Raw genomic sequence first — 14,549 nt, 5'->3', positions numbered from 1 at the left:
TGTTCTCCTGATGACTGGACAACCTCAACCATAATAAATTCTACAAGTCAAACTATTTTTAAATTATCCTGTAAGAATGTAATGTATTACATCGATTAGGTTTCACCAAATAAATTCTTTTCAATTAATTAATCTTTAAGTAAGGTATTGGTGGAGATAAAAAAGTCAGTTTCACGAGTGGGATTCGACCTACCGTGGGAAGTTAGTGTTGGAGTGGATCGAAGTCACGATAGCTCAAGTGGTAGAGCAGCGGCGTGTTTAGCCGAAGATTGTGGGTTCGAATCCCACTCGTGACACTGACTTTTTTTATCTCAACCAATACCTTATGAATCGGTGGTGATTAGTGACCGTCAGTCGATGATTATTCGGAAATCGTGAGATGTGGTCTGGTGTGATGTTGAGTTTGAGAAAATCATTTTCTTTATCGTGCCAACGTTTCGATCTTTATTGAGATCATCTTCAGGGCCTGCAATTTACAAACATTGTTTAAATTTAACAAATACATTTAGGATGTGGAAAAAAGTGAATTTATACAATGCAAAAAAAAAAAACATTTTTATATTCAATGAAAATATTTCTACGCATTCAAAGTGTTTGTTTTCTGCATCTCGCGACTTCCGAATAACCTTACTTAAAGTTATGTATTAATACCCTACAAAAAAACAAGAGATAAATAAATTGTTTAATTGTATTTGTTGACAAATTAGGCTTTTAGTTAATATTTCAAAATTGATTTTCATTTTTTTACGTTTAGAGCAAATGTAATTGAAGATTCTCATGAGTTGAATAATATTATTATTTGAATGTAATATCATTAGTTCATTCAATTAAATGAAGTTAATTTCTGGGTGTATGTCTTCTCATTACTTAAATGCTTAGGTTCAGAATTATCTTACTACAATTTTAGTTACAAATTGCCAATAGGGGTGTTATCCTTCTCCCACCAAAGAATCCCTTGGACGGTGGTTCGGTACAAAATTGTTTGCATTTAGGGTTACTGCTTCCATTTTGACATTTTAAAAGCCAAATTTATTACCTTGGTAAATTATTTAAGTAAAACAACTGTTGAGTCAATACAAGATTAAAAAACCTGCTGCCCTGAATTATTAATTTCTGGAAATGGATGATTGAAGAAGTTTAAATAATATTTTATACATTTTAAACATTTATTATTACTTATACCTTGAATTATATTTTTTCGTTAGTAACGTCAACATTTTCGCTTAGAACTTTGTAAGCTTATTATTTATCAATAAAAGGAGTCACAAGCCTCTTCCGGACGTCATGGTTTTAACATATACGCATCAAGTTATAAATGAATTCACGGATTCTGGCTTTTCGTTATTCTGATATTTTGGCCACGGTCGACCGCTTGCCCGCGTTGGCAATCACGCTGGCAAATTAGCAGACGAAGTCGCACAAATGCTTCATTAATCTTCCGCGGGCTGTCGATAATCAAATTCTTCTCGACGGGAATCCAATTTTTGCCTGCCCTCTCCGCGCTAATTAATGAACGGTGACGCAGTAATTTCTACCAGTTGAACTTGACGTGACGTAATTGGAGATGAATATCAAAAAAAGGGTCTAAACACATCTACATTCGCTACATGGCGGTGGATAGGAAAAAATTGATCTGCGTTTAAAGGGTTTTAACTTTCAACGTTTTAAAATGATTGTGTATTATCTTGTTGCAATTTGAACCATAATAGCAATAAATGAAAAGATAAAATCTATTTGACTAATTTGGACTTGTTACGGAGATTTTGGCCCTTATACCATCAGTATTTTTGATCTGTTAAATATTTTCACCATTTTCAATTAGTTTGATACAAGGTTTTATAAAATAACGATTTTCTCTGGAAACAGTAATCGAGCTGGAAAACCAGCCGACCCGCCCTAAAACCGAAGAAGGTGTGGTGGCTTGGTGGTGCACAGTGGAGGCATCTTCCACTTCGTGGACTTACACCGCTGAGCCGTATGCCATCTGCCACATCCTTGGAATCGTGCTATCCGAGGAGAATTCGTTCTCCCTCGTGGGCACTGATTACCTGAGTGCGCTCTGAGTTCTAAAAGAGAGATTATCCGTGGAATCTCGTACTTTTGTTCGAAAGACAGGTTGAGTTTGATCGCCTCGGAAAACGGTACTGCTTGTCATGATACCTGGACACATCGGGCTGGAAGACAACAAACGTACAGATGATGCGGCAAACAGCTCACCTTCTACAACTTACTATCGCCTTCCGATTCTTACGCTAAACGACCAATAAAGAATATAAAAACGAAAGTTGGTAGCGTCTTTGGACTGGGTCATGTTCTTTTGCATCAAAAGGTTGAAAGGTCCCCCCCCCCAGAGAGTCTAACCCGCAAAGAAGGCTCATCCTAACCTGAAATAGGTTGAATTGGTTGACACAGATAATTACTTTTGGGTTAAAGCCCGTGAATGTTTCCGACATGCAGAAAAAGATTGCTTTGCCACACTTAATTGAAGGTTGCTATGGCTTGGCTCTATATAGGAAGCTAGTTAGACGGTTCCCAATGTAAGAATATTGCTGAATTATTCCCTATCCCAATTTTTTGAGGAAATTAGGGTATTTCTGTAGATATAAATTTTTTATTGCACGTAATCTTATTATTCTTTGTATAAAAATTTGGGTGATGGATCAATTCTGTTAAAATTTTTGTGAAAATGTATTTATAAGGTGATGTGTGCAGTATAAGACAGTGGATGATGAAAGTATAGTATCAAGTTGGATCTCTTTATATGCGTAAATGGTGATGATCCACTATATCACCCAAATTGAGTGAAAAGGATGTAAATAAGGAATGACATATTTAAGATTGAGGGAGTGAGCGTGTTTTGGTTAAAACTGCATGAATTGGGTACTGAAATTAGCTGATCAATAGCCTGTTGGGCTTTCGGTTGTGGAACGTGGGAGAGTCAAAGTCAGTCTCCGGGTCACCAAAACTCTGGAGTGGGAGATTGTCTTGGCTTGAACCTGTAGTTTGTTCTACCTTTCATTGCTTATTGATCAGAAAACCAACAAATAACCGAACGGACCCACAAATGACTGAAGATTTTTTGTAAACTATTTACATTTTAATGGAAAAATATACATACCAAATGAAGGGCAGGAATGGGCAACCAAACTTCAGCCATACTCTCAGAAGTATTCCTACAAAACATTGAAAATAAATAATGACACAACATGACTCATATGTACAGAAACTTTAATGCTAAATTACATAACAGACATCAATAACAATAGCAAAATCGAACTATTCACATCTCCAAAATTAAAACAATGTCTGGTGTTTAGTGACCGTTAGCTAATGATTATTTGGAGATCGTGAAGTGTGGTCTGGTGGGACGTAGGCCTTAGAAAAACATTTTTCTTATCATGCCAACGTTTCGACCTTTATTAAGATCATCTTCAGGGCTCAATAAAGATCGAAACGTTGGCATGATAAGGAAAATGTTTTTCTCAGACTCCAAGTTCATTCTCATTCTCCAAATGATAAAAACAATCTTCAATTGTAGTTTGGTCGTTAACGATCATTTTGGTCTGCCTATCTTCGTAGGTTTGGTTTAAGAAGGGAATTTAGGGATATTCACCTTTTTGAGTCGTGTATCAGTGACATAATCGGGAGGAGTTGGTAGTCAGTTGCTATACTGTTGTTTGGTTTATTTTCTGGATTCAACGTAATTTTGTATATGTTGTTAATTCTATTATGGTAAGTATGCCATCAACGTAACTGTGAATATGTGTAATGTTTTGTCATAATTGTTGAGAAGTATTTCACCTCAAAAATTTGTAAGATTTTGGGGTGGCATGCCCGTATTTTGGTCTGTACTAAACGCAAGTAATAGCCTTACAGTGTAGTTTGCTTTATAATTTCTTCTTTTTTTAAACTGTTTTGACATTGATGGATATTAATATTTGATGTCGAAAGTGAATATAGGTGGAAAAGTTTATATTTAATTTTGCCTATTAGACTAGTTTTCTAGTGTTTTTATGGGTGTAGTTATTTAGTAGGAGGTTTTTAGATAGATAGTTTTTAGATTAGATTTAGTTTACATATTCTTTATATACGAGGGCTCATTTCAGTCAACAAATTATGAAATATGATGGGCGTTTTATTTGTGTATTTTTGCGAGTGCCAGGTTGGTTTCTTTAGGGTTTATTTCACTAAGTTATGCGTTTTATGTTATTTTTCTATAATAACATAAATTATCATGCCAAAAAGAAATAATTACGTTTTATTCATCATTATTCAACACGATATTTCAGTAAATTGATTTTTTTAATGACTTTAACGACTTCTTTGTTTGTGAAAAAGCAAAATCATTGAGAAAGGTTTTATTCAAGGACACAATAAAAAAGGAATGATATCTCTGAAACAATTTTACAATTAGGATCCGGAGTCTGTCACTTCTATTTCCATAACCGCCTTAAATTATTTTTAAATTCAAGCCAACTTTATTACCCTTCCTCGAAGACACTCTTGAAAATAGTTTTACCGTATCTGAAAGTCCGATCCCAGTTTTAAAAAATTCCGACAAAAACGAACAGCCAAAAGCATATTAAGTTTTAACCGGGTTAACTTCGGCGGGCATTGCTAATGTTAATTGTTAATTAGCATCAAAAACAAAACTCTTAACAGCCGTTTCGCCAGTTTTTCCCTCTAAGAGAATTCTAAATGAAACTTCATTAGACCAGCATAAAGTAGTGGAAATGCCTCCATCAAACTTTTAAATTACATTCAGCTAGAACAATAGAATTAACAATTACGGCAGTACGTCCATTATTATTGCCATAATACTAAACGATCGCGTATTTCTGTAGAAAACGTGTGACAAACTGTTGTTAAGTGAAAAAACAATAACTTTACAAAAAATTACATTAATTAAACATTAAAAATGCATGCTTTGATGCCATTTAATACAAATGATATAAATGAAAAGTTTAAAATCTTTATTTACACAACATTTACTGAGTCCTTAGAGTGTATTTGTTTTCCCTCAACAGTTTAGAGATGAAAATCGTGCGATTTGAATTCGATGCATTTTTTTAAGTCCGAAAAATCTTAGAAATAAAAACATTTCTCCGCGTTAATTTATTATTATTTAAAAATAACTTAAGAGTAAACTTAATTCAAATTTTCCAGTTTTCTTTTTGGAAAGAAATTACACTTTTGTGTGAACGTGGTAAAAGTTCATTATGCTCAATCAGAATATCTGATAAATTCAACATTTTGTATGAGCTACGCCGTACATCGATGATTAATTGATAGATATTAAGGGTAAATATAAACTGCATTTTTCTACACTTAAAGTACACCGGTGAGGCATTTATTTACCTGTTTATTTTTAAACTCAGTGTATAAGTGCAGCATCACATTATGTTAAAAAAGTGGGGGCTTCACTGCCTTTTGGTTCATGCAACGCACAAACCTTGTTTTTTTCAATTTTATTTATATAGGCTTGACTCTGCCCACATAAACAATTGTATACACATATGAAGCATAGTAAAACCTATTACTTTTGTTGTTTTGGTGGGGTCCGGGACCACTACAGAAGATTTCTCAAGGAGGAGGACAACAAGGTCATTTGGCTCCATCGCAGTCACGCTCACTTTCTCACTCAATCTTAAATACCTTCTTTCTTATTTGCAAACCTTTCACTCAAATAGGGTTATTCCAATATTCCTATATTATATTCCGCCATCATACTTTGCGCATACAAACAACTATGCTTACAGTACCTTGTCTAATTCACACATTCACGTATATGAATACTTTATCACGAAACAATGACAATATTTAATATCGAACTCCAGTTTCCTCCAAAAATCGGAATAAGGGAACCACAGACTCGCTCCCGTATTCCTACTCGCGCTTTATATAGAACCGAGGAGTGACTCTTCAAATAAGTGGGACACGTTGAGCAACTTTTTCCGCATGCCGGACATATACACGGGCTTTGGCCAAAATGTAAGTTTCTGTAATTCAGTGTCGAGTGAGAATCATCCTTCTTCTGCTGTTTAGATTCTTTGGGGCCACCTCAATGGTGCTTTTACGCACAATAGCTTCTTGTTCGACCAGTTCGACCAAGACCACTTACACTTCAACTTTTCCTTTACTATATACGTTATTGACCGTTTAGCATCAGTGGTGCGGACCGCGATAGTGAGGTCTGGAGTGTGCGTTCTGGCATTCCCAGCATCTCCTGCACGTTGCTTTCCAGCTCGACTTGTGCAGGAACCCAGACAACCACTACCATTTTCGAGACGCTCAAACTTAGCGTACCTTTTGAACAAAAACACAACGAGAGGCTTTTAGAGCACAACGCACTCAGGTAGTCGGTCTTTTGGTAGAGATACGATGAATCCTGAATGCTACGACGGCATGCCAGATCGTATGCACCGACTCACTGTGTTGATGTCTCTTGAGTCAGCAGTGCCCTGACAAGAAAGCTTTCATATCTTGCAAGGGATTCTTGAATTGTAATAGTTTTCATTTCATTTGCCTATTATGACCGGAATGACAAAATTACAGGTGGACTTGGATTGCTTTGTTAAGTGGGAAATTGCTTCTAACTCTCTCTCTCTCTCTCTCTCTCTCTCTCTCTCTCTATATATATATATATATANCCAAAATGTAATTAATTATGTTCTACAAAGGTTTTTATTAATGGGTTACGATTTGGGTTTGGTAACCGCCGCTAGGGGAGCCCATCCGTTTGGTAAAGTGTTTTGATAAACAACATCAAACCCCCAGGAGCCTCACCATCAAACGTCTAAAAATCCCAAACCAATGCGCTTGGAAGTTGCTTGTGCCCGTAGTTCAGTTGGCCATGCTCCATTCCATTTTTGCAGATATGTCTTGGTTCACGAACTCCACCTGTAAGATTGATAGCCCACACGCCGCTTCGCCCACTGATGATTTTTTTCGCCCGTATGCAAAACCAGCTTGGGCTTTAGAGGGTCCGTGATACCGGCTGCACCATTAATGTGAGCCTGCACATCCCCTTTTGCGACCAAGGGTTTGGGCTGGCTTTCAGGGATAGAGAATGAGACAAGTATTCCATCCTTTGGTCTCCTCTAAGGAAACTTGATTTCTGCAGGTGGTTAGAAGTGTGCCCGTGAATATGAAACTCGCTTTTCGGTTGCGTCGCATACCCCTGGTCACTCTTTTTTACACTTACTTTCTTCATCATCGACATTACAGAGAAGTGGTTTGGGGGACTTTAACAGTTGCTGTCGCGGGTAGGCATGAAGTCGCATAAGAAAGGAAGAGGTTACTTGTGAGGGCACATAACTTCATCATTCTACCCCCTGACGGCGGTACACCATTAATAGGACATAGTAGGCGTCATTCATGCTGGAACCCTTGCTTCATTGTTCAATCTATGTGAGAAGGTTACAGAGATCCAATACACTCGGTTTCGATGGGACACCACGAAAAAACCGACAGCCAACGCACGATTGACAGACCAAAGTAGCAAAGATAAGCAGACCAAAATGATCGTACGCGAACATTGTACAGTTTCATCAACTTGGAGATCCAAGAAGAAATCACACAATAAATATTTGTGATGCTAAACAATATTTATGAATCTGGCTAATTGCCGGTTGTAAAATAACGAAAATTGTGATTACATATTTTCTTTCCACCATTCTATTTATTATATTTATTTACTATCTATTTAGAATGGATATATTTTTATGTTTCTTAATGTCTAGGCATCTACCTGTCTAATTTTTGTTTGTTTACCAATATGTTAAATAATATAACTTCAATTAATTGTACTTTTTTGTTATTCTTTTTCATCTCTTCGGCTTGTTTAAAGATCTGGCCTCATATTTGAATTAAAATCAAGTTTGCGTCTAACTTACTCGATTACCCAAGCCATATTTATTTTACTCAGTATCCGAATGTTTTCGTATTTGATAATCAAATTAGAAACTTGTGTACAAATAAAGAATTAGAAGTTTTAATCACTACTGTTATTTGCCGAGGATCTCTTTCCTATCCTCGGTTTCCTTGGCATGTTTAGCTTCCGTCGATGTACAAATTACCGTATTTGGGCCGACGATCCTATCTCGCTTTGCGTGTTGTAGGAGAAATTACGTGGACTGAGAGAATCGGTTGAACAATGATTTGACGTCCACTCGAGATAAGCGGTTTGAGTGTCTGTGGCCTACCTTTGTATCATTGACAATGCACTTGTCAAATTGCACCGAAAAGCACGGATCAGGTCCAATGCAGGTCACGTTCGGTTGTTATACTTGGATAAGGCTGATTATGTTAATTACGACTAAATTAATTTTGTACAACCGGCCCATTGGTTCTCATTTCTCATCATTGGGGTCAAGAATGAAACTCACTCCCAACATTAATTTGAGCAGTTTACCTTTCTAAGTAATGAGTATAATATAACATAAGATAACATCATTTAATTATAGCCAAAACAACTAGACAAAATAATGCACTAACCAATCGTTGAAGGTGAGAAAATACAAAAACGCTTTTACAATTTTTTGTGCAATTTGGTCTTTACTGATCTTTTGGTCGGCATATCTTCTCTGAGTGGGCCTGTAAGACGAAAAATTTTCTAAAATAACATACCAATATTTATTTATTATCGTTTAATTCATTAGACTATACTACAATTAATTAAGGTTTTTAGTTGAGATAAAAAAGTCAATGGCACGAGCGGGATTCGAACCCACGATCTTCGGCTAGATACGCCGCTGCTCTACCACTTGAGCNGGGGTGTTGTTGGGCTGGTCGGGCCCGGGTTAGGCGGAGTAGGCACTTTTACTCCTTGTTCCATTTTCTTCAACATTTTCATCGTCATTAGTTTTGTGTTTTGTCTGTAAGATTGTATGTGTACAATGTGAGTGCAATCCTCAGCCTTTGGAGGTGATCCCCCGGCCCATTCGGGTGCTTCTCCGATCTGCCCGCACCCTGTGTGGCCTCAGGAGGGCCCGCCGCGATGCCCAGCACGGTAACCATCCAGTCGCCAGCTGGCAGTACTAGGCATCACAACATTATACACGAGGTGATAGGACAGCCTCCCCGGTGGCTAGTCCGGGGTTCGGGTCCCTGTACTACCTCGCGGCCCGGGAGTGCCGTAACCCAGTTTTCCTCCGGTACCCTCACAGGAGCAGGTTTCACGGACACCCAAAGAGACCAGGAGATCCCCCCCTCCAGAAGAGAATTGTATGTTGTATTTGTTGTGTTTTGTGCACGGTAATGTGCGTTTGTTATATTCGGGTTCCGAGGCCCTTGGCCGCGTGCATCGGCCTGTGTATTAGTGGTGGCATGCTGACGGAGGCCCAGACACCGTCAATGTCCCCCGCCCTCACACCACCTAGTGTTAGGTGTGGCGGAGTTATGTACGTACTGGGTCGCCAATCCCAGGACGTGAGATTTTTAGTTCGTCTCAAGAACCTTCCTAGGGACGGTAACCCTAGGGTGTGTACTGTTAGTGTACTTATGTCAGTGTAAGTGTAGGTAGGGGGATGTGTAATATGTGGGTGGACGCAGTTTACCCTCATGCCCGGGAGGAGGCAAACATATATTGTAAAAATGATCATGACGATCAATAAAAAATGACAATCTAAAAGTCGGATATGTTATTAACAATCGACCCGATTAACCAAATAAATTTTTTTTCAATTAATTAATCTTTAAATAAGGTATTCGGTGAGATAAAAAAGTCAGTGTCACGAGCAGGATAAGAACCCACGACCTTCGGCTAAATACGCCGCTGTTCTACGACTTTAGCTATTGTGACTTCGATCCACAAGGACACCAACTTCCCATCTAATTAATTGAAAAGAATTTAGTTGGCCAATCGGACCACCTAATGGATTTAATAAGGAAAATGAAGTGTAACTTCACTAAAGCTCTCTGTGGCCATTTCATTTGTCGCCGAGAATCAAATTGATTACGCGACATTTGAAAAATGGCAAAAAGGAGGGAAAATTCAAAAGGTGGGTTGAGTTGGTAAGTTGGTGTCCGAGTGGATCGAAGTCACGATAGCACAAGTGGTAGAGCAGCGGCGTATTTAGCCGAAGGTCGTGGGTTCGAATCCCGCTCACGACATTAACTTTTTCATTTCAACCAATACGTCACAAAAAAGATTAATTAATTGAAAGAAGTTATTTGGTCAATCAGACCACGAAATAAAATGGATTTAATAAACAAAGGGTTTAACTTATCAACTTATATTCGTTTCTATCCAATTGTTATAGAAATTTCCAAGGAAACAAATAAATAATACAAATTTTCCTTCTTTATAATTATTTTCTTTGATAAGTTTGTGTAATTAATTATTATTATTATTATTATTTATAATGCACTGTTTGAGCTTTTTGAGCTGAGATACATAGCTCTTTTCTGATCTGCTATGTTGTTTACGTTATCAAGGAGAAGAATTATATCCGATAGTTTTTCTATAACTTTATATGGTCCATTGCACTTGTAAGATAATTTTGCAGCAAAATTTTGGACTTATCAGACTGTACCCTTTTAGCAAAACCAAGTCGTCAAGTTTGAAATTCATTTTGTGGACATTTTGTAACGCTAGTGCCCATTTCTCTTTGTTCGTTTGTTCGTCCCCGTCATAATCCAAATCCCGTTGTAACGTGAGAGGAATGTATGTAGTATGTAAACTGGGTAGAGGAGTTCTATGCAGAAGTTAATGCAAGTTGCAGATATCATACTCCCTCGGACCATCTGGCTCGATTTTCCCAATAATATGCGATTAAGAACGCCTTTAAATCACGTAGAGCTCTTTCCGCATTGCTGGGATTAGGGTAGTGTCTGATTAGGTACTGTGGTGATAATCCATGGTTCAGTAGAAACTCCCTGGGATTTAAAAACGGCAGCGTTATCTGAAATCACCTTGCCCACACTACCCAAAATTCGGAAATATTCGTGTTGAAAGTTGTTTGATGACAGTTTCGGCAGTGGTGTTACGTACAGGCCCGAGCATAATAAATCGAGAAAAGTCATCGACCGCTATAAATCAGTCGGCTGATTAATTGCCTAATTACTTGGGTGACAATATCACGTTTTAGCCATTCTGTTAAATGTATGTACACCCTTTTGGTGTGATAGCTGGAACATGGTAAATAAATAACAATAATATTATCTTATTTTATATTTTTCGAAAATGTTTATATCATCCAAATATAACTGAAGAGAATATTTAACAATACCACTTTCATGGCTGTCTTGAGAAAGTAATCTAAGTAGCATTAAAAACGGCAGCTTAAACCGGAGATAAGCCGAAGAAAAAGTCAGGAGATAATCGCTTGTAATGTTAAGTAGTGTCTTTAGGTAGATGCACCTTGTATAAATATTGTGAAGAGACAAAACTGGCCATAAAACAATTCTTCCCATTTTTATTGGTGATTTACAAAGTGCCGTTAAACAATGATAACTTTAAAATTATTATGCATTTTTTAATGAATCTGAATTTATATTATGTTTGTTTCTACTATTCAAATTTTAAAATATTGTTTTAAAATTGAAGGATATATGTTGACCGTTTCGTTGAAATGTATTTATAAGCGTGAGTGGCGTACAATAGGATGAATTGCGGAATGTCAGCTCTTCGACCCTCAATTAGTTTAGTTAGTATATATGAAGTAATTACATATGTAAAGGATGATGCAGAAATATCAAATCAACTTTATTGAGCTAATAGTATTTTAATAAGATCAGACATATGTGTTAAAGAGTATGTGTTCGGCTACTTGTGTTACAAACTTTGCCAGTATATTGTACATTCAAAATGGAACCAAAAAGTCCTAATTAACTAATATGGTCGAATGTCTCGAGTTACCGAGTTATTCCAATTTTTCAGATTTTTTAACATTTCACGGCCTTGCTTCAAACAAACAATGATAACTCCAAAACCGAAAGGTTTTGGACAAATCTGTTGATACCATTGAAAACTACGTTAAATTTCCAATAAAATGTGATCAATACTAAACCTGTAAACCAATTTACTATGGTTATTTTAAAGTACTACTTCAAACCTGGAGACCAGCAAATTTCAGCCAACGTACTCCATTTAATATATTTTTTAGTGGTGCAATTATTCTTTTAATTACTTTGTCAAAAGATGAAGAAATTGTTGATGAAGGGAAGGAAAAACGGTAGTTGAATTATTGGTAAGGTGGAAAGATTTTACAAGTTTAGCATTGATCACATTTTATTGAAAATTTAACGTAGTTTTCAATAATATCAACGGATTTGACAAAACCTTTTAGTTTTGGAGTTATCATTGTTTAGTTGAAGCAAGGTCGTGAAATCTTAAAAGATAAGAAAAAGTGTCATAACTCCGAAACTCGAGACATTCGGACCATAGTTATTTAGGACTTTTTGGTTCCGTTTTGAATGTAGAAACGCTGGCACGATAAAGAAATTTTTTTTTTTTTTTTTTTTTTTAATGATGGTTCCTACAAACAATTAAGTTATAAACAAATTATAGTTGAATATGTTGTTTTATTGGTAAAATCTGTTTTAATTGTACGTAACCATTATCCACTGCCGGCTTTTATGATCTTTATAAAAGTCTTTAGAAATGGTTTAGTTCTATTATGATTAGTAATACTAAATTATACTTATTATTTACCTTAAATATTAATTTTTATGGTAAACTAAATTATGTAAAGTAAGCTGCGATGAAAAGTTAGAATCAGAATGAAAATTTGCACATTTGTATTTTCTGTATTAAACAATTTTGTATTTTTGTTTTATGTAAATGTTACATAGAAAACCCCTTTAACGTTGATTATTCGGAGATCGTGAGATGCGGTCTGGTGTGACGTAGGTTTTAGAAAAACATTTTCTTTATCGTGCCAACGTTTCGATGTTTATTGAGATCATCTTCAGGGCCTGTGACTTATAAACATTGTTTAAATTTTACAAATACATGTAGGATGTGGAAAAAATCCTTTAATATTGTTATTATTGAATTTAAAGGCAAACGACGTCAAATGTACAATTCTTAAAGGAATATTATGTAATTACATCGAATTGTATGTATTTGATGTATACAAACATCTAGGATGTAATTGAATGTATTTGATTTATTTGTAAAATTTAAACAATGTTTATAAATCATAGGCCCTGAAGATGATCGCAATAAAGATCGAAACGTTGGCACGATAAAGAAAATGTTTGACTAAAACCTACGTCACACCAGACCACATCTCCCGATCTCCGAATAATTACAATTCATTTTACTATTATCCTTCATAAAATAATGTTTTTTTATAAAACAGTCTCTTTTTAAGAAAATGAGTGAAAGATAGAAACAGAGATAATGAGATAAGGTGTGATTGATATGGAGAGATACAGAAAAGAGAGAAAGAGAGAGGGAGAAAGGTATTTAAAAATTTGCTAAATATTTTCCTCAGTATGCAAATGTTGTTTCGCTACTGGGTTTTGTCTTGAAAGGGTCCTTACAGTTTGGTTGGTAAACTTGTAAGAGGACATGCAAAAAATCGATTTCTCCCGTCTTGTAGCGAGTTTTTTTTAAGCTCTTTTTGCAAAATGCATGATACTTTTGGATCCGCTCTGCCGATTGCACCGCACAGATCATTATCAGGAGACAAGGATAAATTGTTCCGACGATTTATCACACATTCGGCGTTTGATGGATTAGGAATATGATTAAGCTTAGAATGAAATGTTGACCAAAGACGTTTCCTGGCTGATCGTGTACCTTTTAATGAATATACTTTCTATTCAAATACCTTTTCTAAATTACAGTCTTTGCTGTCAAAATACTTCAATAAGAAATGTTTTCGTATATTTATGTAATATTTGCACCACCGAAGAAACGTCCTTGGTTTACCTTCTATAAAAATAAGATCGTTTTATATGTGTTATGCCGTCCGATTGATAAGCGATGAGGGTCACCGATTAAAAAATGCGCACCTGAAACGCCGATGGATAAAAACTTTATACTGACGCTACCAGGTTCAAACGCCATAGGTGCAAAGTCCATATTTTCAACGGTGCTAATGAACCCCGTTATTAGTTTGGAGACTAATAACAGGCGCGCGATGTAAAAGTTTGCGCTTGGTAAACGAATAGGCTACGAACCCAATATAACGTTACTATTTCCTAACATGATTTTGCTTTTAACCTAATGCCCCCTTAGGTTTTTATTAGTTTATGTATGGGAAAAGAGTGTGACTCACACTTACCAAGCCGCCGATGAACACGCTCATCGACTCACAAATTAACCAATCGAAAACAATCTAAAATAAATGAAATTGGTAGCATACTTCAAACCAACCGTACCTACCCAGTTCATGGGAATAGATTTCATTTTAAGCGATCCGCTGATAAGTGTTAAACTAGTGTCGGGAAGAAAAGTCACATTTTACACACAGGCAAGATGAAAAAAAAGAAGATAATATTGAGATATAACCCCATCAGTAAATGTCTTAGAAACTTAATCCGGATGAGATTTCATGTCCTTCCTTTTGGGAGAAAACAAAGAATCAATCACAGAT

General features: G+C 36.3%; 1 non-coding gene across 1 annotated transcript; it reads left to right on the top strand.

The window, feature by feature from the left end:
• The first annotated feature begins 223 nt into the window (after positions 1-223).
• Trnan-guu lies at positions 224-296 on the top strand. The gene has a single exon. It is a non-coding gene; the product is annotated as a tRNA-Asn (tRNA).
• The last annotated feature ends 14,253 nt before the right edge of the window (positions 297-14,549 follow it).

This window comes from Cimex lectularius, unplaced genomic scaffold (assembly GCF_000648675.2).
Source record: "Cimex lectularius strain Harlan isolate CLEC.00 unplaced genomic scaffold, Clec_2.1 scaffold120, whole genome shotgun sequence".
In the NCBI taxonomy this organism is placed as follows: domain Eukaryota; kingdom Metazoa; phylum Arthropoda; class Insecta; order Hemiptera; family Cimicidae; genus Cimex; species Cimex lectularius.
Note: the sequence above shows the minus strand (reverse complement) of the source record. Positions and strands in the feature narration are given on the sequence as shown.